Source organism: Carcharodon carcharias, chromosome 15 (genome assembly GCF_017639515.1).
Source record: "Carcharodon carcharias isolate sCarCar2 chromosome 15, sCarCar2.pri, whole genome shotgun sequence".
In the NCBI taxonomy this organism is placed as follows: Eukaryota; Metazoa; Chordata; class Chondrichthyes; order Lamniformes; family Lamnidae; genus Carcharodon; species Carcharodon carcharias.
In genome coordinates, this window is record NC_054481.1 from 15444102 (window position 1) to 15471336 (window position 27235).

Genomic DNA, 27235 nt, shown 5'->3' on the forward strand with positions numbered 1-27235 from the left:
GTCCCGTCTTATGAACCTCACAGTTGTCAAAACCTGTTCTGCACCAGCATGTTTTCCCACCGATATGGTCGGATGATCCAGCGGGGTTGGGCTGGGGTTGAGTCTGGCAGGCTGGCCTTTTAATGATATGCTGATATATTACAATGAGGTTCCTGATGTCCAATGGAGGAGAATGTGGCCCACCATCGGCAGGGGGAGCAGACGATCGCAAACTGGTTTCACGAAGTTGTGAAACCGATTTTTGGCCTTCTTGCCATATTGTCCGCTCACGTCACCAAACACGCCCAACGCCGGCGGGCATGGTAAATCCCATCAATGAGGCACACATCCTACAGCTTCAGGACTACCAAAGTCAGGGAGAAATCACAAAGAAACTTCGTGATGTTAGTAAATAAGGTATAAATTGTAGGTGTATAGTTTGCTGCCTCAAGTTAAATGCAACTGCTTCTTCTCCCTATGGGTTTCCCTGTGTTAGAAATCCCATAGCTCATGAACAGCAGCACCAGGATGGTCAAATGGTTGAGCATTTCCAAAACATTCATTGTGAAATCCAGGCTTCAGTCTAATCCTTGATCAGAATTAACTCCAGTCATTAAATCTAAAGAAAATAAATCACATTTTCCACCAGCCATGGCAAAGTCAGTCAGTGAAAACCATGCTCAGGAATATGAGGACTTTGTGAGGGAGGTTATGCTACAAGTTGTCATCTTTGGATTCCATTTTGTGGTTATCTGGCAAATGGAATTCAACCTGGAAAAGTGTGAGGTAATGCATTTGGGGAGGGCTAACAAGGAAAGGGATTACACTATGAATGGTAGGGCCCTAGAAAGTACTGAAGATCAGAGGGACCTTGGTGTGCATATCCACAGATCCCCGAGGGTAGCAGGGCAGATAGATAAGGTGGTTAAGAAGGCATATGGGATTCTTGCCTTTATTAACCAAGGCATAGAATATAAGAGCAGGGAATTGTATAAAATGCTGGTTAGGCCACAACTGGAGTGCTGGGGCAGTTCTGGTCAGCACGTTATAAGAAGGGTGTGATTGCGCTGGAGAGGGTACAGAGGAGATTGACCAGGATGCTGCCTGGGCCGGAGGGTCTGATCTGTGAGGAAAGATTGGATAGGCTGGGGTTGTTTTCCTTGGAGCAACAAAGGTTGAGAGCGGACCTGATAGAGGTGTATAAGATTATGAGGGGCATAGATAGGGTGGGTAGGAAGGCACTTTTTCCACTAGAGAGGGGTCAATAACCAGGAGACATAGATTTAAGGTAAGAGGTAGAAGGCTAAGAGGGGAGTTGAGGAGAAACCTTTTCACCCGGAGGGTAGTGGGAGTCTGGAACTCACCGTCTGAAAGGGTGGTTAAGTCAGAAACTCTCGTAACATTTAAGAAGCATTTAGATATTCACTTGCATTGCCATAGCCTCCAGAGCTATGGGCCAAGCACTGGAAATTGGGATTAGTGTAGTCAGAACTTTGTTGTCCAGTATGGACACGATGGGTGAATGGCTTCCTTCTGTGCTGTAAACGTCTATGAGCCTATGAACTCCTACTAACCTAAGCTTGCATTTACATCCCACCTGTGTGCTCCTGTCATGTGAAGTTCTATATCAGAAGCATTGAATCTTAACATTTATCCACATCATTTTATTTTTCTTACTAAATTTTCTGCCCCCTTTCTTCTCTGAAAGGTGTCACTTCTTGCTAGGGAATAGTTTTTGCTTATCGCCCAATCTGAAGCTGGTGCCTCTTCCAAGTGATAGTTCCTCATTGTTGAGTTGGGATGGTGAACATCAGTAGACTGCTTCATCTGCCATTATTTGCTATGTTATTATAATGATATAATACCTTGGGCTTATTTACTGTACAAGGCACAAGGCACCAATCACTCATAAGGGATTTGGCAAATCCCACACTGTGGGTTCATTTGTTAAGATTAGGCATATGAGAGCAGTTATAAATAGATATAAAGTTTGAAGGCATCAGAGCTGTGTGTGTGTGGTCTGCTCAAAGCAAAAGTGAAACTAAAACTGGATCACATGACACATTTCCCTTCTAGTGATGTCATGCTGTTAACCCTTAAAGACATATTACAACAGCATTCACTGTTACAGAAAACTTCACCCTGTCCCACAGCAACTTTCCCAGGCCACACCTGGCCCAGAGATAACAAGGGTGATTTTCACTTGCCTACTTTTCAATGTTAAAGTGGTGGCAATGAATTAATATTTTCTTCTTGCAATTATGCTGATTTTGTACCCAACACCAACCTGGTGCAATTTTCAAGCACGCCTCAATTTTGATGTCCTGAAATAGGCGGCAGCCTGGCTCTAAAGAAGAGTCATACAGACTCAAAACATTAACCTGTTTCTCTCTCCACAGATGCTGTCAGACTTGCTGAGGTTTTCCCGTATTTTCTATTTTTATTTCAGATTTCCAGCATCCGCAGTATTTTGCTTTCAGCCTAATAGCCATATACATCTTGGGGTCCTCTACTGGTTCCGGATCACCTACACCATTTTTGACTGTTACTCAGAGAATAGTCAACAATACTTTGACGCACAAAATATGGGGAGCACAAGTCAGGGGGACACTGCTCTTTCCCTTCCAATATTGATGTATGATATTGAAGAGTAGCTGTGGCTCACAAGGTCATGGGATCAAGGCCCACTCCAGAGATCTGAGCACATAATCCAGGCTGATAGCCCAGTGCGGGAGTGTGGCATTGTCAGAGGTGCCATCTTTTCAACATCGCTAAAAAAAGAAAGGATTTTCTGATCATTATCACATGGCTGTTTTGGACTTGTCACGTGCAAATTGTTTGCTGCGTATCCTACAACTGTGACCACACTTCAAAAAGCACATCATTGGCCATAAAGCACTTTGGTGCAAGCTGAGGTTATGAAAGGTGATAAATAAATGCAAGTATTCCTTTAAATTAAAAAGAGAACACAGGAAATCACAAAGCTACTTTCCAAACATGTATTAGGTCAGGCTAAGGAACTCAAATTATTCACTTTAGTAGAAAAACTGGAGGAGATATTATTTAATTTACTGATGCCAAAAGAAGCAGAAAGAAAATGGTTTGAACTGAAGCCAGGACACTGCACAGGAGGACATGATTTCAAAATTAGGGAATAATTGAGAATTAAGAAGAACCTTCTCATCAAAGGTTTGTCCCAATGATTCTCCCATCAGCCAAAAAGCTGTTCCCTCCCTATGATGAGGAGTCTATGAAACATTAACACATTCGTACTGGCCAATTCAGACTGTTGCCCAAGAGTGAGTTTTATTGTGACAGATTGCACATCATCAGAATAAATAGAGCTGAAACTTATTTCCTAATGTGCAGGAGCAGGAAAGTATTAGCATCATAGAACGATGCAGCACAAAAGGAGGTCATTAGGCCCATCAAGCCACTTTGGTTCTTTGGTAGATGTTTCGAATTAGCCAAGCTCTCCTGTTCTTTCCCCGTGGCCATGTAAATTTTTCCCTTCAAGCAGTTATCCAATTCCCTTCTGACATTATTTTTAATATTATTTTGCTTACCAAATCTTCTCCTTTTATAAGCGTGGTTATTTGTTTGCTAGCTTGTCCCTCCATATCTGCTGGTTGCCTTCTGGCACAAACATGAGTTATACAGCTGGAATGCTATTCAACAGCCACAACTAATTGGAGGAGGAAAAGTATTGTGACAGGAGCTCTGCCAATCTCCTGCTGTAATTCCCCTCTGTTATCTTCCTGCTTAATCATTTCCTTTGATTCCCCAAGAGATCAAAGATCTGTCTGTTTCAGCCTTAAATACATTCAACGATTCTGGCGTAGAGAATTACAAAGATTCACAACCCTTTGCGATAAGAAATTTCTCCTCATCACAGTCCTGAATGGTCATCCTGAGAATGTTACCCCCCTGCCTTCTAAATTCCACAGCCAGGGGAAACAACCTCTCAGTGTCTACATAACAAGCCCCTTCAGAATCTTGCAGTTTATCAAACAAAATTTGACACCAAGCCATGTAAGGAGATATTAAGTCAGGTGACGCAAAGCTTGGTCAAAGAGATAAGTTTTAAGGACCGTCCTAAAGGAAGAGAGAAAGGTAGAGAGGGAGAGAGATTTAGGGAGGGAATTCCAGAACTGTGGGTCTTGACAGTTGAAGCAAAGGCTGCCAATAATGGAGTAAAGCAATGGTGTCAGCTTATAGTTGTGAGATGCTTTGAGGGAATGGGAAATGGTGGGGTGGCTGGAGGTAGAGGCAGGAGGTAAGGCTGTAGTTTATTTTATTCATTTACAGGATATGGGCATCACTGGCTAGGCCAGCATTTATTGCCCATTCCTAGTTGCCCTTGTTCAGAGGGCATTTAAGAGTCAACCACTTTGCTGTGGGTATGGAGTCACATTTAGACTAGACCAGGTAAGGATGGCTGATTTCCTTCCCTAAAGGACGTTAGTGAACCAGATGGGATTTTACAACAATCAGCAATGGTTTCATGGTCATCATCAGACTTTTAATTCCAGATTTTTATTGAATTAAAATTGAAAGGTAGACTTTGTCCCACTGAAGAGAAGACCTCAGTGATTAGACTTGTTGTGATGTCTCTTGCAGTAACCCTTGCCTGTCTGCTTTGCTCCAGCTATGTCTTTGCAGTCTGACATTATAATGGCACAGGAGAGAATGCCCACTGGCAATGCTATGCCCGCTCCAGAGGGCTCCTGGCAACGGGGTTCGGGAGATAAAACTCGCTGACGGGCTGACTGTTGAGAAACAGTCAGAAACAAGTGCAGGCAGAACGCAGGGTCTGGCAGCCTTCCGGCTCATAAGACGATGGTTAGTGCCATGGCGGTCAACTCTGTGTTAAAGCTCAGGAGCCCCACTCTGGCATGACAGTCTTTTCTCCACATTCACTGCGGGGGAAGACAGTGGGGCTGAGAAGGAACATCATTCACTCTGTTTTCTCTAGACCTCCTTTTCAGCCGCCTGAGGTTTTCATTTCTGCTCACCTTCCAAACAGTCAGTGTAATGATTGAAGGTATAACCTTTCCCACTGCCTATTAGTGAGTCACATGATTATTCTGATGACTGAGCCCTAAGCGCGGGTAATCCGGGAAGGTTGGGGGGGGGGGGGGTTGCGGGTGGGCTTAGTAGTCATGGACCTGGTTCAAGCATGTAGCTTCTAAAAGAGCTCTGTAATAAAGTTATCTGCTTCGAGTAAGAAACCTGTCCAGTATATCAAGTCATTACATTTGGCGACGAGGGTAAAATAGATCTGACGCTGCGCCTCGCCTTGTGAATGTGAGTACTCTGGTTCTTAAGGAAAGGAAGAACAGTATACTCACCAGTCATACCACTCTTCAGCAGAATCGACCCTTATGACTCGTCGACAGAAGACTGGAGCCAGTACATAGAGCGCCTAGGTTTTTGCTTTGTGGCGATTGAAATAACTGTGGAGGAGAAGCAGAAAGCAATTCTTTTAAGTGTCTGTGGTAGCAAGATATATAACCTCATCCATAGTCTGACAGCCCTGATTGCGCCCAGTTCTAAATCTTTTAATGAATTGGTAGACCTTGTGAAGATGCATTTTCAACCGAAGCCATCAGTAATAATGCAGAGATTGAGTTTAACTCCAGAGTAAGGAACCGGGGAGAATCCATTGCAACTTACATAACGAAGTTGAAGCAGTTGACTGAGCGCTGCGACTTCAGAGAGAAAATCAGTGACATGTTGTGGGACCGGTTGGTTTGTGGCACTCACGGTGACGCCATTCAGCGTTGTTTCCTCGCAGAAGTTAACATTGATTTGAAGCTGCCATGGAGATAACGCGAGCAATGGAGAGTGCTGCGAGGGACTCGCAGGGTTTACAGAGCGTGCAACATGGCGCCGTTCTTCAGTTGGAGCTGGAACCTACCACCAGGCGTGGCATGAAAACCAGAGAGGCAGCAGCAAAGTGAGAGACAATCTCTGCTGCTCGCTAAACGAAAAGGCCTAGTGGAAGCATTTCAGCAGCGACTCTGAAGTTAATCTGTTACAGATGTGAGGGCAACTACGTACCGGACACCTGTAGATTCAAGAAGGCAGAATGCCATTACTGCCATATGACCCATCGAAAGAATTGACATTAACCTGTGATGTGTCTCCTTTTGGTGTGGGAGCTGTGTTGTCACACAGGATGGAAGATGGCTCCGAATCGGCCAATCGGCTATATCTCCAGAACACTCTCTGCAGCTGAGAAGGGTTATTCATGACTAGAAAAGGAAGGCTTATCAGTAATATTTGAAGTGAAGAAATTCCACCAATATCTGCATGGGTGACATTTCACCATAGTGTCGGACCAAAAATCATTAATGGGTTTATTCAATGAGGATAAAGCAATCCCACCAATAGCCTCAGCAAGAATACAATGTTGAGCTTTGATATTATCTGTGTATAACTATACCTTTATGTACCATCCTGATGTGAATATTGCAAATGTGGACGCACTCAGTCGTCTTCCATTACCAGGTAGCATTTTTCATGTTCTAATGCCACAAGAAGTTGTGCTTGTACTAAATTTCTTGGACTCTTCACCCATCTTTGCAAAGCAAATAAAGAATTGAACAAACAGAGATCCAATTTTGTTAGAAGTCCGAGACCAGGTATTGCAAGGATGGTTGAATGCACCAGTGTCTGAAGAGATAAGTCCATTTCATGCCCATAAAACAGAGTTAAGTTGTCAAGATGGAATCTTGTTGTGGGGATCAAGAGTTGTTGTCCCTTCGCAAGGAAGAGAACCACTCTTGACAGAGTTCACAGTGCGCATCCAGGCATATCAAAGATGGAAATACTTGCGCAAAGCTATGTCTGGTGGCCGGGCCCTTGACAGTGACATTGAAAGCATGGTCAGGCACTGTCTCTATTGTCAGCAACAACAGAAGTTGCCCATTCCAGCTCCACTGGATCCGTGGGAGTGGCCTGGTTGACCCTGGGTTAGACTACATATAGACTATTTAGGTCCATTTTTAGGTACCAGGGAGTTACTGGGGGGGGGGGAGATGGGGGGATCTTTCTAGTCATGGACCTGGTTCAAGCATGTAGCTTCTAAAAGAGCTCTGAGATAAAGTTATCTGTTTCAAGTAAGAAACCTGTCCGTTACGTCAAGTCATTACAGTCATCTCCCAGAAATCATGGCCATCAGTGACTGTCTCCCAGTTGTCAGTGTTAATATCTGCCATCTTCATGTCTCACTTGCAAGGGTCCTTGTAGCAGAGGAATGAATGCCCAGGAGGTTGTGACCCAGTGACCAGTTCATTGTACAGAAGGTCTTTGGGTATAGGGCCATCATCCACCCTATGAATATAGCCAAGTCAGTACAGACATCATTGGCTTGGCAATGAGTGGAATTAGCATGCTCCGGGACCTCTGAGATGGTGACCTTGTTCTGCCAGAAGATGCCGAGGATATGTCTGGGACAGTAAAGGTGAAAGCTGTTCAGTCTGTTTAGACAGAATGCTGCAACAAAATTAACACAATTTAAACGCCATTTCCCACCTTTCTGAAATCTTCGGACCTGCAGGCTCTTCTTTGCCAGGAACCCCTCACTCCTGGCACTGTCAGCTGAGTAGATGCTGGTGTGCAGCTCATACAAACAGGTGAAGTATAGGCCTTGTGCAATAGAGGTGTAAAGTCAGGAAACTTTCCTCCACAGCTAACAGGCTGGTGTGTGGAAATGAAGCCCAGGGTAGTCCACGGACACACCACGAAACATCCCCAGAAGCATGGCACTCAGGGGAAGCTATTTAAAGGTGCACTGATGCCACAACCAGCTTCCCCAGGAGATTCCTCACATGAAAAATCATTCCAGCACTGCTGTGGAACCAGAAAGAGTGAAAAGGATCACCCATTTTGTGTGTTGCTGGTCATAGTCTGATAAGTAATGCAATTCAAATTCTGAGTAGGCATTAAAGCCGCATCAAGAGTGAAATGCTAATCAAAGGATTGATTACTCTAAGGAAAAACTGACAAGTGAGAACATTGAGAAACTTTAGAACTGTCAATGCTGGAAGCAGAGGATTCAAAACACATTCCCCTTTGACAGAAGAATCGACTAACTTCTTAACTTGCATACGTCAAATGACTTTCTTCTTCATAGTTCTGTTTTGTGGCATTTAGTTCCCTCATTCCTAAAAGCTAAGACTGTCAAGTAAATGCCTCTCTGCCCTTCAGTAAATATCATAGTGTCAAACAGAGGATTTGAAAGATTTTACTCATTGCTTTTATTTTCAAAACACACATGCATTATATATTAGAACGTTTGACTGCAGCTGCTGCTAATTGGAGTGGTTTCTATGTCTGGTTCAGTCTTTAGTGATGTTCTCACACTCTCTCTCTCTTTCACACTTCATCAAATTCATTAATCTGTCAAAGTGGAACAGCCTTAACCTGTTGGAGTAAGTTATAAAAGATGGAGTGACATCAACAGTACTGCAGCAACAGAATGGACAAACTGAATAACACTTGCACTTTCTGTACTCGATAGTCTGACAGTTTCTGCTCCTGTACTCACTGCTTCTCTAGTCTGTTGCTGCTTTTGTACTGGCCCCAGATTTTGGTCGAATAAGCTAACTACACCATTCTAAATAAAAAAAAAGAACTTGCATTTATATGGCGCCTTTCTTGGTTTCTTAACGCCCTTCACAACCAATTAAGTACTTTTCAGGATAAAGGCCCTGGAGAAGAGTCATACGGACTCAAAATGTTAACTCTGTCTTTCTCTCCACAGATGCTGTCAGACCTGCTGAGCTTTTCCTGCATTTTTTGTTTTTGTTAAAGTACTTTCCAAGAGTAGTGACTGTTGTAATGTGGAGAAAATCCATAGCCAATTTGCATACAGCAGTGTGACGATGTAACAGTAGTGTAACATTGGTTGAGGGAATTAGTCAGGGCAGCACTGCTTTCCTTTGAAATAGGGTCATGAGATCTTGTCCATCTGAGAGGTCAGACAGGGCTTCAGTGTAACGTTTTATTATCCAAAAGACAGCACAGCACACTCTCAGATCACATACTTGAGTAGGATCTAAACCCACGTCCTTCTGACTCAAAGGCAAGAGTGCTGCTTCTTGAGCCACACCCAGCACCTTCCACATTTAGCTTTCCACTGTGCAACTGACCTGCCTGTAAATTGGCTGCACCAAAAGCCCACTATTCCATGCTTGCAAAGGCTCACCGTGACATTTTGGACAGTGCATACCCACTGCAGAGAAAATAGTAATGTGCACACACACGATGGTGTCATAATGTTTCGTCACTTCTGTGCACTGTTCATGCCACGTTCACTAGCCCTCGAGATAACCAACAGCAGTCCGGGTGACAGGGAAAAAACCTGGGTGCTCTTAGCTGGCCACTGATAGGGGGAGAGAAAGAGAGAAAGAGCTGGGATGGGTTGCAAGAGCCACTGAGAATACTGATAAAACAGTTCAAAGTCAGCTGTGGTTCCATGGACACTATTGTGCTTCTTCATTCACAAATTATGAATTTTAGTTTTGAGGAAAGATGAGATAGGCTGGGGTCATTATCTTTGGAACAGAGCAGACTGTTGGGAGATTTGTATAAAATTGTGAAGGGCCTCGACAGAGTGGATGAGAAGGATTTATTCCCATTAAGAAAGAGGTCAGTGGCTGGTGGAAGGATTAGAGGGGAGTTGAGGAGTATTTTCACCGAGAGGATGGAGGGGGTCTGGAACTCACTGCCGGAAAGAGTGTGGCGTCAGAAACACTCTTCACATTTAAAAAATACTTGAATATGCACTTGAGGTGCCTAAAACAGAGGATTATAGATCAAGAGCTAGAATATGGGATTAGAATCTTTAGTTTTTTTCAACCAGCATGGAGAGGATGGGCTGAATGGTCTTCTGCTTAGTATCAACGGTGGATCAGTGGGTAATACACTCACCTCTGATTCATAAGCTTCTGGGCTTGAGCACAAAAATCGAGGCTGACACGTTAGTGTAGTACTGAGGGACTGCTGCACTGTCAGATGAAATGTTAAATCAAGGCTCCAGCTACCTAATTGGGTGGATGTAAAAGTTCCCATTGCTCTATTTTGAACAAGTGCAGGGTAGTTATCCCTGGTATTGGGGCGTATATTTATCTCTCAATCAACACCACAGAAGAACAGATCATCTGGTCATTATCACACTGCTGTTTGTGGGATCTTGCTGTGTGCAAATTGGCAGCTATGGTTTTCTCCGTTGCAGCTGCTCTTCAAATGTACTGCATTGGCTGTAAAGTGTTTTGCGATGTCCGGTGGTGGTGAAAAGCGCGGTACAAATGAAAGTCTTTCTTTTCTCTTTTTTACATTTTCTACGTTTCTAAGTTCAGAAAAACTAGGTGATACATGGAAAATACAAGGGGCTCAATCATAATGCAGCAATGAAACAGGGCTGCCAAAGAGTCAACAGCCTGTTAAAGTCAATGAAAATTGAAGTCGGGAGGGATATAAAGCTGTCCACCATCTTGCTATCACTGGTTTCACATGATCACACAGTCAAGTTCTATCAAGCATGTTTAGGTGTTTCATATGCTCTAAAGCACTGAGTAGGAGTTGCTTGATCGATCATTTAGTTGTATTCAGCTGGGTAAATGGTACCCTGACAGAGTGAAGGTCATTTTGGCTTTTAGCAGTAGCATATTACAGGCAATATTGAATTTTACGCACCTTGAAGCCAACAGTGAGAGATGTATAATGGGAAGCTGATTCAATATTGGCCATTCTACATTTATCAGTCAGGTCAAATGACTCTCTGTCTCTTCCTATTTTATCAGTGTCTACACTGGGATTCATAGTTTAATATGTTGCATGGAGTTATGTCCATTCCAACAATTCACTGCTTCCCAAACATAGCCCGTATTAATCGTGTGTTAGCTAGCTCAATTTACTGATAGTAACAAACAGCTTAAGCCCATATCTGCTCATTCTTGATGCAAGACAGAGACAAGCAATTTGCATAGCACAATATATAACAAGCTCCAACAGTCCCTTTGGGTCAATTATACAGTGTGTAATTAAACATCATCTTCATGTGAAGAAACCCAGGGCTAAATATGACATTACATCAAATACAGCCACAACACTGCTTTCCTCTTAATATATGCCATGACACAATGTTGATACATCAGGATTCACACACACACACCAGACTAAGGCCAGTTACTCTCTCCCAAAGTTATTGCCTTTAGCCAGAGGTATTGCTGACTCTATGGATCCTATCTCTGACTACCATGGAAACATAGAGACCGAATTTAAAATTGAAATTTTAATGATGTCTTACTTTCTCCCAGATGATATTAGCAGTAAACAGAAACTCTATTAAATGTGCCAATCAGGTTCTGCCAGACATTTCTCTTTGGCAAAGCTATCCCATTAACCTCACTCCTTCCCCATAAACCTGTATATTTGTCCCTACTAATTCTCTTTGGAATGTTACTATTGAATCAGCTTCCACCGCTCTACAGGCAACACATTCAGGTCACAACAACTCCACTGCATCAAAAAATGTTTCCTCATGTCACCTCTGTCCCCTCGCCAATCACTTAAAATCTGTGTCTTCTAGTTACTGACTCTTCTGTATTGGAAACAGTTCACCTTCTTTGCCCAATAAAAATCATTTTTTTATTTTGAACACCTTTGCCAAATCTCCTTTTAACCATCTCTGTTCTAAAAAGAACAACTCCAGTTTTGCCAGCCCCCAACACGTGTATGGGTTGTGGTTCCGACTGTAACCCTCTTGACTCTGAACCTCTGGATTCAGGTCCCACTCCAGGACTTGAGTTTTTAAAAAAAATCAAGACTGACACATCAGTTCAGTGCTGAGGGTGTGTTGTCAGAGGTGCTGTATTTTGGTTGAGATGTTAAACTGAGGCCCCAACTGCCCTCTCGGGTGGATTTAGAAGATGCCATGGCACTAATCCAAAGAAGAGCAGGAGGGTTATTCTCAGTGCCCTGGCCAATATTTATCCCTCAAATCAACATCAGAAAGAATAGATGATCTGATCATTATTGCATTGCTGTTTGTGGGAGCTTGCCGTGTGCAAATTGGCTGCTACATTTGCTGCATTAGAGCAATGACTTCAGAAGTTGGCTGTAAAGCACTTTAAGATGTCCTGATGGGGAAAGTGCTATACAAAAGCTAGTCTTTGTTTTTGCTTTCATATAACTAAAGTCCCTCACCCCTGGTTCCATTCTGGCAAGTCTTTTTTGCGTTCATTCCAAGGCCTTGACATCGTCCCTATGGTGCACAGAATTCAACACAATACTACAGGTGAGGCCTAGCTGGTGTTTGATAAAGGTTTGGAATAAATGCCTTGCTTTTGTACTCTATTCCGCTATTAATAAAGCCAAGGATCCTAAATACCTTTTAATAGCCTTTTGAAACTCGTCTGCTATCTTCAAAGATTTGTACATATAGGTTCCTGCAAGTCTGTTAAAATTATGCCATTTAGTTCACATTGCCTATCTTCATTCTGCCTACCAAAATTCAACATTTCGAGTAGCTCTGTGTTAAATTCCATCTAACATGTCTCTGCCCATTTTACCAGTACTCTGTGATTGGTGAATCTTACTGTAATTTGCCTGCAAATTTGCTCCTCTATCTCCTTCCCACTATTTGGTGTCCTGTAGTATGCACCCAGTAGTGTAATCTCTCCACTATCGTTCCTTAATTTAAACCGAATATATTCTAGGCTGGATTCTTGCGGATTCAGGCCAACTTCAGAGATCTTTAAAAACGGTGAGTGGGACACGGATGCGGTAGTCCTGTCCCCATTTCCGACAGATACCATTTTGTCCAGCAGCGAGAAGGGGTGAGGCATGAATCACACAGGCAGGAAACCCAAATTCAGCAGAACCATTTGAAATTAGTGCTGAGTTCAAACAAACCCTATTTTGGCTGTGGCAAAAGTCTTAACCCATAATGCAGGAGTCACTAATTGATGGAGTAGATGTAAAAGCTTGTGAAGGGTGGATAAGGTCTGTTTAAATGTCATGATCTGAGGCTTTTAAATCCCCTGCTCTTTAAACTTGAAAACACAACAGGCTTAAGCTGTCAGTGATAGTTTAAAAAGAACTATCTGCTGAACTGCTTTGATTGACAGACCATCTGATTTTAGTTTTAAAAAAAGCCATGAACACCTATTCCACATGTCCAAAGACTCCCAAAGTCTGATATTAAAGCTGAGGTCATTATGAATGCTTCTATGGGCAGGATCTTCCAGTCGGCGAGTGGGGGGGTGCAGGGCTCACTCACCAATGCATAAAATGACGCGGGATGATGTCAGGTGGAACTCCCGACATCACCCTGTGCCATTTCCATTTTCAGGTCGGCAGGGGCACAGCCGAGTCAGCTACGCACCCACCAACCTGTCAACGGCCTATTGAGACCATTGAGAAACTAATTAAAATCATTAATGGACCTGCCCGTCCGAACCTAAGGTTGGCACACAGGCCAGGAACCCTGGTGGGCTTCAGAAAAAGCATGAAACCTCATCCGTGGAAAGGATGAAGTTTCATGATGGCATTGAAATTTTTAATAAAGGTTTCAGTTAAAGTTATGGACATGTCCCAAGTCATGTCACAGTGTCACATGAGGGGACATGTCAGGGAAATATTCCTATCATTTTTATTGCAAATTTTAATTGTGCGCTCATTTGTGTGCATGTGCAAAAGAGCGCACTCTCGCTTTTGGGGAACCCCCCCACCGCCCGCACAGGAAGTGCTTAGCACTTATCGCCGGATGTCACGTAAATTGGCGGTGCGGCCCGCTTCTCCGGCAGGGATTGGTTCCCTGCCTGCTGGAGATTGGGTCGGGCCTGCCCGCCCCACAGGCAGAAAATTCTGCCTATTATCTCAGTAGGGGGGTGCTGAGTTCACAGTTTGATTGACAGTTTAAAGAGGTTATTAAAGGATTAGCTGTCTTTGACGTGGGGACTGAGTAGAAGTTTTTTTGTTTTTACAACACATTGAATACTTGAGGAAATTTAAAAGCTTTGAATGGATTTCATTCATTTGAGTTTGTTACAATATAAAGTGTGTGTGAGTGAGAGCTGTATTAGATTATTAGAAGCTGCTTTCTTTCATCTCCACATGGCTCTTGAGGCATGCCCAAGGTGGATACAGTGTTAGTGGTTATGGAGGTGGTATGGTGTATGAGAGGCCATGGGGAGGGGTATGGGGGCATGGGTGGTGGGTGCGGGACATGAGTTGGCACGGGTGGGCAATGGGGGTTTGGGGGGTGAGGGCTGGAGGACCTAACAGCTTCTTAAAACACCTGGGTTCAACTCTGTTCTGCCCTGCATCCCCAGAGCTAAAATTGGGTCTATTGGGGCCCTTGAAACCAAGTCAGGAAATTTCCTGATTCAAGCTTCCTACCTTGGTAGCAAAAATCCAGCCCAATGTCTTTTGTCCAGTGACTGCATCACTCCGCCCCTGTGCTATAATAGTTTCTTTGATCAATACTGCCAGCCAATTCTCTCTGTATCCCTTTCTTATCTATCATAAATACCTTGCAGCCAGGAATTTTAAGTTCCCAGTCCTCCCCATCCTTGAACAGGTCTGTTATTGCCATTTCTGGAATATTCATTACTCTGGCACTATTTGCATTTCCCAGTCCTCTGAGCACCTTGCTTTTCCTCTCTACCCTACCCCCCACCCCGGCCAAATGAGTTTAAATGCAAAAATTTTCTTTCTATTCCAATAACAGGCGCAAAAAATGGGAAAAGACTCAATTTGCATGAGACGGCTCAACTCTCGGAGGATCGATTGCCTCTCTAGAAACTGCCCTATCCTCACTGCCAGATTTTCATGGGCGATCTGTCCATTGAGAACGGGACCATTTGTAATCCTTACCCTTATATCTCATAGACAAAGAAACGTTCAATCCACCCATATTAACATTAGGAATTAAAGTTGTCTCCAATATTGTTTCATCTTGCACAAAATTAAAATACAAGGTTAGACTGCAGCACCGAGATATACCATATCTACAAAATCTTGCAAGGATAGTGTCTTGATTTGATCAAAACAATAATGACAAGCATTTATATAGCGCCTTTAATGTAATAAAGCATCCCAATGTGTTCAACAGGAGCATTATCACACACGATTAGACAACCTACATTCGAAGATATTAGGACAGATGATCAAGCTTGGGCAAAGAGGGAGGCTTCAAAAACTGTCTCAAAAGAGGAGAGAGAGATGGAGAGGCTGCTGAGAGGTTGAGGTAGGGAAATCCAGAGCCTTAGCAGCTGAAAGGATGGCCGCCAATAGTGGAGCAATTAAAATCAGGGATGATCTAAGATGCCAGGAAGGAGTACAGAGATAGGAAATAGATGCATCCTTGCCTCACAGCCTTTAAAAAGTACCTGGATGAGCACTTGGCACGTCATAACATTCAAGGCTATGGGCCAAGTGCTGGTAAATGGGGTTAGGTAGGTAGGTCAGGTGTTTCTCACAAGTCAGTGCAGACTCGATGGGCCGAAGGGCCTCTTCTGCTCTGTGATTCTGTGAAATGCAGATATCGATAGGTCTGGATTTTGCGCTTGTTGTGCGCATGCGATCAGTAGGCCCAGGAACAGTTGCGATATGCCCTTCCCGCCGCGATCACAACTGACACGCAATTTCACGCCAGCTGGCCAATTAACTGGCGGCCAGTGTGAACTGAGTGCCAAGAGGGCCTCAGCGCTGCGGTGATGGGGTGAGTGGGGGCAGGCCTGAAGAGGACAGGCACTGAGACAAGTGAAGGTGCAGACAGAGAGTTTACATTGAGCTCCCTGAAGGCTGACAACTGTTTTTGAGCTGCCTCAGGGAGCTGCAGTGTTGTTCAATGAACATATCCACACAAAAAAATGCCACAATTGTCTCTATCTCTAATGCAACTCCACACAACTGACAGCAGTGCTCATAACTCCTCAGCCTTCAAACATCTGGACATTTTATCCTGCCTTGGATCGAGAATGATACAGAAACGTTACATTTAAAATTACCAACTTTTCTTCCTAGTTTTTCCAAGAGCTTCTTTTTCTGCTTTTCCTTCGTCCCTCCCGCAGTGACTGCCTCATTTTGAAATATGGCTGCACGGGTAATCTCTTCAGTCAAATAATGACTATGCATTCTGCTTGCCAAATGTGAGTGAATCTATTCCTGGAGGTTTCATCACACAATTTGCTTCTATGATCCAGCCATTAGTCACCCAACACATCCATCCTTGTGACGTATGGCCTTCCTACGCCAACTGGAAAGCAAAAAGACTCATTACCCAATTGGATGATGCTTGACTGTCAGCCAACCTTTTCCACCTCCCCACCCCCCACCCTATTTTCAAGATGTTTATATCTGATAAAGAGAAATGTTCAAAGAAAAGTTTTAAAATAGCTATCATTTTTGGGGATTAACATAGTTAATATTGTGTTCCAAGGATGAGGCACTTCATTTATGAGGAAAGATTGGAGACATTGGGACTGTTTTCCTTGGAGAGGAGGAGGCTGAGAGGAGGCTTGAAAGGAGTTTTCAAAATCATGAGGGTCCTGGACAGAGTCGATAGGGAGAAAATGTTCCCGCTCGTAAACGGATTGAGAATCAGAAGGCACAGGCTTAAAGTGTTTTGCAAAAGAAGTAAATGCGAGGTGAGGGAAAACTTTATCACACAGCGAGTAGTTAGGTGCCTGGAAGTGTGGTGGAGGCAGGTTCAACTGAGGCATTCAAGAGGGCATTGGGTGATTATCTAAATAAAAACAATGTGCAGGGTTACGGGGAAAAGGCAGGAGGCCAGCACTAAGTTAAAATGCTCAGAGAGCTGGTGCAGACATGATGGGCTAAATGGCCTCCTTCTACACTGTAACAATTCTGTGATTCTGTTAATGCCCCTATGATTTTTCTCCAGGATTGCACACGTCAGTGCCCTGGAAATAGATGATCAATTCCTGGAAACTCCAAGCTAATCCTGGATGGTTGGCAACCCTACTACTCATGGGCAGACTTAGTTAGTGTGGATCTGGTGCCCATTGGAGTTAGAAGTTGGTCCCATTTAACAACCTTTGTCCAGACAAAGAGGATCCCTTCTTTTGTGGGAAGGCTGTGTCTATTTTTCCTGGAACCAGGAAGAGCGGAATTGTTCTTTCAGGCCCAATAAAAATACTTCCAGCCTGAGCTCAACGCATAAGAATCGAAAGCAGCAATCCCAACTGAGTTGTTTCCCTTCAATAGCTCTTACATACCAAGGTCAGTGGTGGGATTCCATCATCCATCTTGGCTGAGATCACTGGACCCAATTCACTCCAGGAGTTGAATCCTGGTTTTAATGAGCACAGCTTTTCAAGCTGAGCCACAGAAATAGCCTCCTGTTTAGGACTGAAACCAGGTTGTAGTGTCAGTATGCCCGGCAGGTTGTAGCCTGGAGCTATGGATAGAGATGGTAGCAGTTCCAACCTTCTTTCTATTGCATGGCTGACCAGGAATCTCTCCCCCTCTTACTGCCTACCATCAGGGCCCATCAGGGGGGGTGAACGCAGTGCTAAGCACCAAGGCCCATGCCTTCGGTGGGCCCTGGGCTCGGGCAGCACTGGCTCTCTCTCCAGTGGCCTCCACAAGCCTCAATGTGCTCGCAAACAAGCACAAGGTGGGCTCTCCGCTCCAGGACAATGTTCTGTAGTGCAAGGACTAACCGGAGCAAATAGCCCGAGTCCACGTAGCCATTTTTTTTTTAAAGCCTGGGTGATGTAGTCCGCCCTTGGCTGCCCTCCTATGCAGGTGCTAGCCCACTAAAGGGCTACAGGGGGCAAGATGGCAGAGCAGGTCAGGGAGGTCAGGAGGAGCGGCACTTAAAGGAACAGCGAGGCCTGGGGCAGCTGGAATGTTAGACAGGGCTGAGAGGAAGTGCATCTTGCTACCTTCACAGCTGTCCCAAACTCTTCAGTGATACTAATCCCCAAACCTCCCGGACCCAGAGGTGAGTGAGTGAGTGCTGGTTGTGAAAGACCATAGCAGGACATAGGCTGTGTGGTTTTGAGCGCCCTCAAATTGAAAAGATAGAAAGTAATAAAAAAAAGGGCATTGTAGGTTCTCCAGGATATTACGAGAGAGAAGGAGGCAGAGTTAGGAATAGAAGCTTGAAAAGATTGGGCTTCTTCAATAAATCTGCAAAGAGCGAGTGAGTGTTAGTGAGTGAGAGAGTGAGTGTGAGAAAGTGAGAGAGTGAGTGAATAGTGGGAGTGAGTGGGTGTGTGAGAATGGATGGTTAGTGTGTGTGTGTGAGTGAGTAATCAGTTAGAGAGTGAGTGAGTGTGAGAGAGTGAGTGGTGAGAGGGAGAGAGTAAGTGGTGAGAGGGAGAGAGTAAGTGGTGAGAGCAAGAGAGTGAATGGTGAGAATGTGTGAATGTGTGTGACAGTGAGTGAGTGTGTAAGAGAGTGAGTGAGTATGTGTGAGAGAGCGAGTGGTGAGTGAGAGAATGAGTGAGTGAGAGTGAGTGGTGAGAGAGTGAGTGAGTGTGAGTGTGAGTGAGTGTTAAGGTGAATGCGAAGGTGAGAGAGAGTGAGTGGGAGTGAATGGGTGAGAGTGAGTGGGTGAGGGTGAGTGGGTGAGTGGTGAGAGTGAGTGAGTGTTAAGGTGAGTGCGAAGGTGAGACAGAGTGAGTGGAGGGAGTGAGTGGTGAGAAAGAATGAGTGAGTGTGAGTGAGAGTAAGTGGGTGAGAGTGAGTGGGTGAGTGGTGAGACCGAGTGAGTGTTAAGGTGAGTGTGAGAGTGAGGGGTGAGCGATTGTGTGAGGGTGAGTGAATGTGTGAGAGTTAGTGAGTATGTGAGAGTGAGAGAGTGAGTGTGACCACACATTGGGCTGGGAGAGGAAGAAAACACCTTAAGGCAGTTTGCATAAGTGTAATCAGATAAAAATGAATTCTAAGGGAAAGAAGGGAAAAGTGTGGCTGATACCTTAGCTAAAGAGTTGGTTTGAAGAGTTGTCAAATGGTGGTGGAGAGTCGGAGGGGATTAGGGAGGGAACTCCAAGAGCATGGAGACCTTGTCAGCTAAAGAACAGCCACAAAAAGAGAGGCAAAAAGCGGGGACAATGCACAAGAGGCCAAACAAAAAGGAACACAGACTCTGGGAGCACGCCCACACGCCAAAAGAAACATTCTGGCCATAGGCCAAAATCAGATGGGCAAAGGTAGTGTCGGTGAGGAGTTCATAGAATGTAAAAACAAAAAACTGTGGATGCTGGAAATCCAAAACAAAAACAGAATTACCTGGAAAAACTCAGCAGGTCTGGCAGCATCGGCGGAGAAGAAAAGAGTTGACGTTTCGAGTCCTCATGACCCTTCAATAGAATCAGCTCTGTTGAAGGGTCATGAGGACTCGAAACATCAACTCTTTTCTTCTCCGCCGATGCTGCCAGACCTGCTGAGTTTTTCCAGGTAATTCTGTTTTAGTTCATAGAATGTCTTTGGATAGTTTCTTAGAACAGCACATTCTGGAGCCAAGCAGAGAGCAGGCTACACTAGAACTGATACTGAGCAATGGGAGAGGATTAATTGATAATCTCCTAGTGAAGGCACACCCTAGGTAGCAGCAGTCATAATATGATCAAATTTTACACTCATTTTGAGGGAGAAATGAGCACGTCTAAGACTAATATTTTAAACTTAAATAAGGGCAATTATGAGGGCATGAAAGCAGAGCTAGCTAAAGTGAACTGGCAAATGAGGTTAAGGGATAGGTCAACAAGTTTAGCAGCAGAAATGTAAAGGGATATTTCAGAATACACAGAATATATACATTCCAATGAGAAAGAAACATTCCAAGGGGAGGGCCCACCATCTTAAAAAAGTTAAAGACAGTATCAAACTGATAGAAAAAGCATATAATTGCGCAAAGGTAGGTGGCAGGTCAGAAGATTGGAAAGAATATAAAGTACAGCAAAGAATGGCAAAAAGATTATTAAGGAGTGAAAATTACAGTATGAGAGAAAGCTAGCTAGTAATATAAAAACAAACTGTAAGAGTTTCTATAGATATTTCAATAAGAAAGAAGTTAACAAAGTGAGCATTGGTCCTATAGAGAGTGCTTCTAAGGTATTGATAATGGAAAGCAGGCAGGAGTCGGATGAATTAAACAGGTATTTTGCTTTGGTCTTCACTACAGAGGACACAAGTAACATCCCGGAAATAGCTATAAATCAGGAAATGGAAGGGAGGGAGGGAGGAACCCGGAAAATTACAATCACCAAGGAAGTGGTATTGAGCAAATTGTTGGAACTGAGGGCTGACAAATCCCCAGCTCCAGATGGACTTCATCCTAAGGTCTTGAAAGGAGTGACTAGTGAGATTGTTGATGCACTGGTTTTAATTTTCCAAAATTCCCGAGATTCAGGGAAGGTTTCATTAGGTTGGAAAATAGCAAATATAACTCCTTTAATCAAAAAGGGAGGAAGACAGAAAGCAGGAAACTATAGGCTAGTTTGCCTAACATCTGTCATAGGGAAAATGTTAGAAGCTATTATTAAAGATGTTATAGCAGGGCACTTAGAAAAAATTAAGGCAATCAGGCAGAGTCAACATGGTTTTGTAAAAGGAAATCATGTTTAACCAATTTATTGGAGTTCTTTGAAGGAGGCACATGTGCTGTGGATAAAGGGGAACCGGTGGATGTACTGTACTTAAATTTCCAGGAGACATTTGATAAAGTGCCACATCAAAGGTTATTGCAGAAAATAAAAGCTTATGGTGTAGGGGTTACATATTGGCATGGGTAGAAGTTTGGTTAGCTAACAGGAAGCAGAGAGTTGGCATAAATGGGTCTTTTTCTGGTTGCCAGGATGTGACAAGTGGTGTCACAGGGATCAGTGCTGGGGTCTCAACCTTTTACAGTTTATATAAATGACTTGGATGAAGTGACTAAGGGAATGGTGGCTACAAAGACAGTTAGGAAAGTAAATTGTGAAGAGGATGTAAGAAGGCTTCAAAGTGCCATAGATAAGTTGTGAGTGAACAAAGATCTGGCAAATGGAGCATAATGTAGGCAAATGTGAAATTGTTCATTTTGGCAGGAAGAATAAAAAAGAAGCTTTTTATCTAAATGGTGAGAGATTGCAGAGCTCTGAAATTCAGAGGGATCTGGGTATCCTAGTGCATGAATCACAAAGGGTATGCAGGTACAGCAGGTAATTAAGAAAGCTAATAGAATGTTATCATTTATTGTGAGGGGAATTAATTATAAAAGTAGAGAAGTTTTGCTTCAGTTGTACAGGGCATTGGTGAGACGAGATCTGGAGCATTGTGTACAGTACTGGTCTTCTTATTTAGAGAAAGATGTATATGCATTAGAAGCAGTTCAGAGAAGGTTTACACACAAATACCAGGAATGGGTGGGTTGTCTTATGAGGAAAGGCTGGAGAGGTTAGGCTTGTATCCACTGGAATTTAGAAGAATAAAAGGGAACTTAATTGAAACATTTAAGATCCTGAGGGGTCTTGACAGGATGGATGTGGAGAGGAAGTTTCCTCTTGTGGGAGAATCTAGAACTAGGCGTCACTGTTTAAAAATAAGGGGTCACTCAGTTGAGACAAAGTTGAGGATATTTTTTTTCTCTCAGAGGGTTGTGAGTCTTTGGAACTCTCTTCCTCGAAAAGTGGTGGAAACAGAGTCTTTGAATATTTTTAAGGCAAAGCTAGACAGATTCTTGATTAACAAGGGGGTGAAAGGTTATCGGGGGGTAGGCAGGAATGTGGGGTTGAGGTTACATTGAGATCAGCCATGATCTTATTGAATGGCGGAGCAGGCTCGAGGGGCCGAGTGGCCTATTCCTGCTCCTAATTCATTGCCAGGATTTTCAATGCGTCGGGCGGTCTCGGCGGGAGCAGATGCAGGTGGTCGCGGAGTCGGCCGCCACCTGCGATCGGCTCGGCACCACGATTTCACACGGGCGGACCAATTAAGGCCCGCCCAGCGTGGATCATGAGCGGTAGCGCTCAGCACTTTCTGTGCAGGCAGGGGGGAGGAGGGAGAGTTGGGTCCAGCCCTGTTCCGCACACGCGCTCAAAAGAGCGTTCAGTCTCCCTGAGGCACGGAGCTGTTTTGATTTTCAAAATAAAGTTTTTATATAATCAGTAGTAGCTTTAGGAAACCTCATCCCGTTCGTGGATGAGATTTCCTAAAAAACGCAAAGGCCACTTGGCCTTTTCGCCAACAGTTAGGTTGGACAGGACTGTAAATTTGGATTAATTGGTACATTAATGGCCTTAATAGACCCTTCAATTATAGGCGGGTGCGCAGCCAAACGAACAAAATATCGCGAGATAGCACGATGATGTTGGGACGCACGCCCGACATCATCATGCGTCATTTTACGTTCCGGCGTGTCAGGCCCCGCCCCCGCACGCCAAATGTAAAATTCTGCCCCTTATGTTCGTATGTTTGTACGTACGTTCATAAGACGATGGCCTCACTCTTTCCGATGCTTAACTGGAAGAAAAAAGGGTTCATCGATGACTGGAACTGACCATGAGCTTCCTGTCAGCAGCAATTTTAATTCCTCACCCCACCCTGACTCTGACCTCTCCACCCTTGGCCTCCTACACTATTGCAATGAAGCTCAACATAAGCTCAAAGGACACTACCTCATCATTCAATTAGGCATGTGACAGCCGGCCAGATTCAACATTCAGTTCAACAATTCCAGGACATAACCTCTGCTCCTTTTTTCTTTAATTTATGTGATAGCAACAATTGGCGATGATTCTACTTTTCCATTGACGCCTTCTGTAGACCCCTCTTTTGTCGATCGACTTGTCCCTTTACCCTTTCCTTTTGTCTTGCACCTTCATCCTTTTTGTCACTTAAACTCTTCGGCCTTCCACCCTGTGACAGACCTTCCTTTTTGTTCTTTTCTACCTTCCCCGCTTTTCGGGTTGGGATTTCATGGAGTATCCCAAATCTGGGATTCCCGGCACCCCAAATTTTCACCAGCTCGGGATAAGGGTGCAGGTGGGTGCAGGTCACGTGCCCAAATCCTGCACTCCCTGGCCAGTTCCAACCATGGATAGGCATCTCCTATTCCCCCACAATCGTCATAGAGCCAGGCCAGTTTTTCAAGGACTCAAGGTTCATGGTCCTTCAGCGGAGTCGTGAACCATAGTCCAGATGAGGGAACCTTTTGAAAGGTAAATTCAAAAGGTCTTATCCACACCCCTTTGCCAAGCTATGCTCCTCCACCCTCACCCCCATGTTCCCTCATACCCCCATATCGACATATGTCCACCCACACCCCCCATGGCCCCTCATACCTTATGTGCCAATCTATGCCTCTCCAATCACTCCCATGGCTCCTCATATCCTCCATGCCAACCTATGCCCCCCACCTACTCCCCATGCCAACCTATGGCATTCCTATGCCCATTCACCCAATATCCGCTCTTTACAGAACAACTGAACATAACAGTAACAATAGCTTGTGTGGAAGTCTTTTTTTTAAAGCTGCCAATAATTCAAAACTCTCTACATTCATAAAAAAAATGCTTTTACTGTTGCCCTATAAAAGTCTCAATCATCCAGGCATTTAATGTTTCAATAGCAGAAAATACAAGCACTTGACACCTCTTTATCTTGTATAAATAAATATTGTGAAATTGACAAAATGGATCACAGAGAAGGAGCTGTCAACAAAGTAATATTTTCCCTTGGGTGTAGCTGTTTCAACAGACTAATTGATGTCTGGGCTCTCAGCCAAGAATGCATAATGAGGCTTGGTTGAGAACCCAGACATGTTATGAGTGAACGATTAATTTTTTAATTCTTCCACACATTCTATTGTTACAAAAGGTTTCGTTGGTTGTGTACAATGGGTGAATGATCATGGCAATGTTGGCATGGAAGATAAGAGGGTCCATGGTGGGGGGGGGGCATTGGTGGAGAGGAATGAGGTGGCATGAGTTGGTATGGGTGTGGCATGGGGAATGAGTGGGGATGAGGGGGTGTGAGAGCTGAGGGTTAGAGGGCTGTTTTTTACTGTTGTGTTGTTATGGCAACAGGGAAAATAGAAGCGGGCCTTTTGAGCAGGCAGCCTTGGCACCTGGCAGCCCCATGTGGCTGCCTCCAAACTGTTTCTGGGCGCAGAGCGGGTCCAACCCCACTTACCAGGTGACCCCCCCTCCCCGCCGGAACAAAAATCCCACCTTTGCTGGCGCTTCCTGTTCGCACACTTGCTTAAAACCCTCCCTTTTCCAGTTCAGAACGTTTCCAGTTCTGACAAAAGGTCAATGGCCTGAAACCTTATCCCTGCTTTTCACTCTCCACGGACTCTGGGGGGGGACCTGCTAAGTATTTTTCAGCATTTTCTGTCTGTATTCCAGGGGCGAAGTTTTAAGCCCCATGGGCAGTTGCGCGCCTGACCCGTTCAGATGTAAAATAGTGCACGATGATGTCGGCTGAGCGTCCTGACTTCATCGCGCACTCGGGTGATATCTCAGTCAGTGGGCGCGGGTGGGGAGTTGGAGCCATGCCCGCCATCAATTAAGAGGCCACTTGAGGCCATTAAAAAGCCAATTGATGGCGATGTTTCACTGCCCGTGCGAATTCACACGGGCAAAACGGGCAGGCAGCCAGCCAACAATTTCAAAAACCTCATTCGCGGGTGGGATAAAAGGGGTGAGCAGCAGTGCCAGTGTCAGTAGTGGGGAGTTAGGTACGTATTTTGCTGCTGGTGACTTATTGGTACTTGGCAGCTTCGTCTCTGTCAGGGCTTTAGTCTTAGCATTTCCAGGCTTCATTTCAGGCCTCCTTGGTGTCTCCAAGGCCACCGGAGGATTCAGACCATGTGGACCCTTCCAGGTATCAGGCAGCCTTCTGTTACCCTGGTAATGGGGATTGTGGTCTCCGCTGGTGGCACCTCCTCTGAGGAGGAATCGAGGGGCAGAAGGGGGAGGAGGCCAAGTGTCCCTATTCAGCCTCCAGGGGAGCCGCCTTTGGGAGGAGAGGCGTAGGTACAAGGGGCGCAGGGCCAACAGGATGTCCAAGGCGGAAGGGGCCACAGAAGATGCCACTACCCTGCCCCCAGAGTTTACAGGTGGCGATGCAGCTACCTCAATATGCCCAAGTTGCAATGCCGAAGGAGGCTCCGTCTCTCAAGGGAGACAGTGACCTTCATTTACTAGGCGATTGAGCCTGAGATCAACTCCAACTGTGTGGGTGGACACTCTGTGCCAGTGGCTCTGAAGGTCACTGTGACCCTCAACTTCTATGCCTGCGGCTCTTTCCAGGGCTTAGTGGGGCTTCTGTGTGGAGTCTCCCAATCAGCTGTCCATAGTTGTGTCAAGCTGATGACAGAAGCTCTGTTCAGGTGGGTACTGACCTTAATTCTTTACTGTATGGATGAGGCCAGCCAGGCTGAGTGAACCAGAGGCTTTGCAGCGATTTCTGGCTTCCCCCGTGTCCAGAGGGCTATAGACTGTACACATGTGGCCATCAAGGCGCCAGTAGGTGAGCCCGGTGCCTTCGTCAACAGGAAGAGATTCCACTCCATGAACATGAAGATAGTGTGTGATCACAGGATGCAGATTCTGCAAGTCTGTGCAAGGTACCCAGGCAGCTCCCACGACGCCTACATCCTCAGACTCTCCCAGGTGCCGAGGCTCTTCAGTGCTCCAGCCTGACTGGATTGATGGTGCTGGGTGACAAGGACTATCCGCTCAAAAGCGGATGATACCTCATGATACCTCTCCGCCATCCAAGAACAGGGGCAGAGCTGCGGTACAATAGGAGCTATGCCTGCACAAGGGCCGTGATAGAGAGAACCATAGGTCTTCTCAAGCTATGCTTCCAATGCCTGGACTGTTCACAGGGCACACTCCAGTACCCCACCCCAGAGCGGGTATCACTGATAGTGGTTGCATGCTGTGCTCTCCACAATCTGGTACTGGCAAGGGGGGACCCACTGAAGGAAGAGGATCTTTACACACAGGCTCCAGATGATGAGTCCAGTAGTGAGTCAGAAGACGACGGTGAGGAGAAAGCTGAGGGTGTGGAGACAGACCTCGGTGACCTCCAGGGATGCAGGAACAGCAGGGATTCCTTGATCCAACGCTCCTTCAGCTAGTCTGCCAAAGATCTGCTTCCACCTCATGCCAGGGCTGCTACCTCCATCCCAGATGTCTGAAATGACCCTTCATTTGCACTCAAAGTCCACTCAATGCCTGTATAATGAAGTATCCAGCCACTCACATCCAGAATTACATACTGGCATACCCTACACCAGAAAGGAAAAAAGGTGAAGCATACTCAGGCCATCAGAACCAAAGCAAATTTAATCTTATTGTCAGATTGAAATCATTATGACGCCACCATTACTGGTGTTGACGTCCACACCAGCAGATATAAAAACCAAACATAAATGAACAGAAAATCACCTGTGAACGGTCGCTTTTGTGCTCATGGTGCCTTAAACTTATGTTTGCGAGTGCTAAGTCTAGGTGCCCCCCCTCACTGGCAGTGGCATTGGAGACAGCTGCTGACTCTGCTGTCTTCTTGGCCTTGATGACCTTGGTGGTCGTCCTCTGGCCAGTGGAGCCTGTGCTGCCCCTGCCCGGGAGGGAGCAGCCAGTGCCATGGCTGGCATCACCCTAGTCATTGCAGCCTCATCAGATGCAAGGGTCACTGGCAGAGGGGCGGAGGAGCTGCTGCTGTCATCCAGAATGCCCGCAGAGATGACAAGCAAGTCATGCACCCCGTGAGGTTGCTCTAGACCTCTCTGCTCACCATGGTTGGATGGGCACCTAGCTAGGATGTTGGGTGCCTCATCCATCTCCCACACTGGCACTGACCACCTGCATCCATTGCCTGTTTGAGGGCTTGCAGGTCTGAGTGCAACCCCAGGAACCCCTGATTCTGTCTCTGGAGCTGCCTCTCCATGAGAGTCGCCAATCTCTCAATGGAGGAGGCAGTGCACTCAACCATGAGGGTCAACGCAGTGCTCTTGATCCGCATGGGCTTCTCCACAACAGAGACCATTACATGCATATCCTCATGGATCTCTGCCAGATCCTCCCACACATCCTGCTGGACATCCACCGTCGGCTATCTAAAAGTCGACTCCAGAGGCTCAACATCTGCCTTCGACTGAGCATCATCCTGGTCTCCAGCAGCCCTCCAACTGCCAGCGCCCTGGGCACTCTCTGCCTCCACCTGCTCCTCAAATGAGTGTGAAGTGTCCTCGCCAATGAACACCAACCTTCTA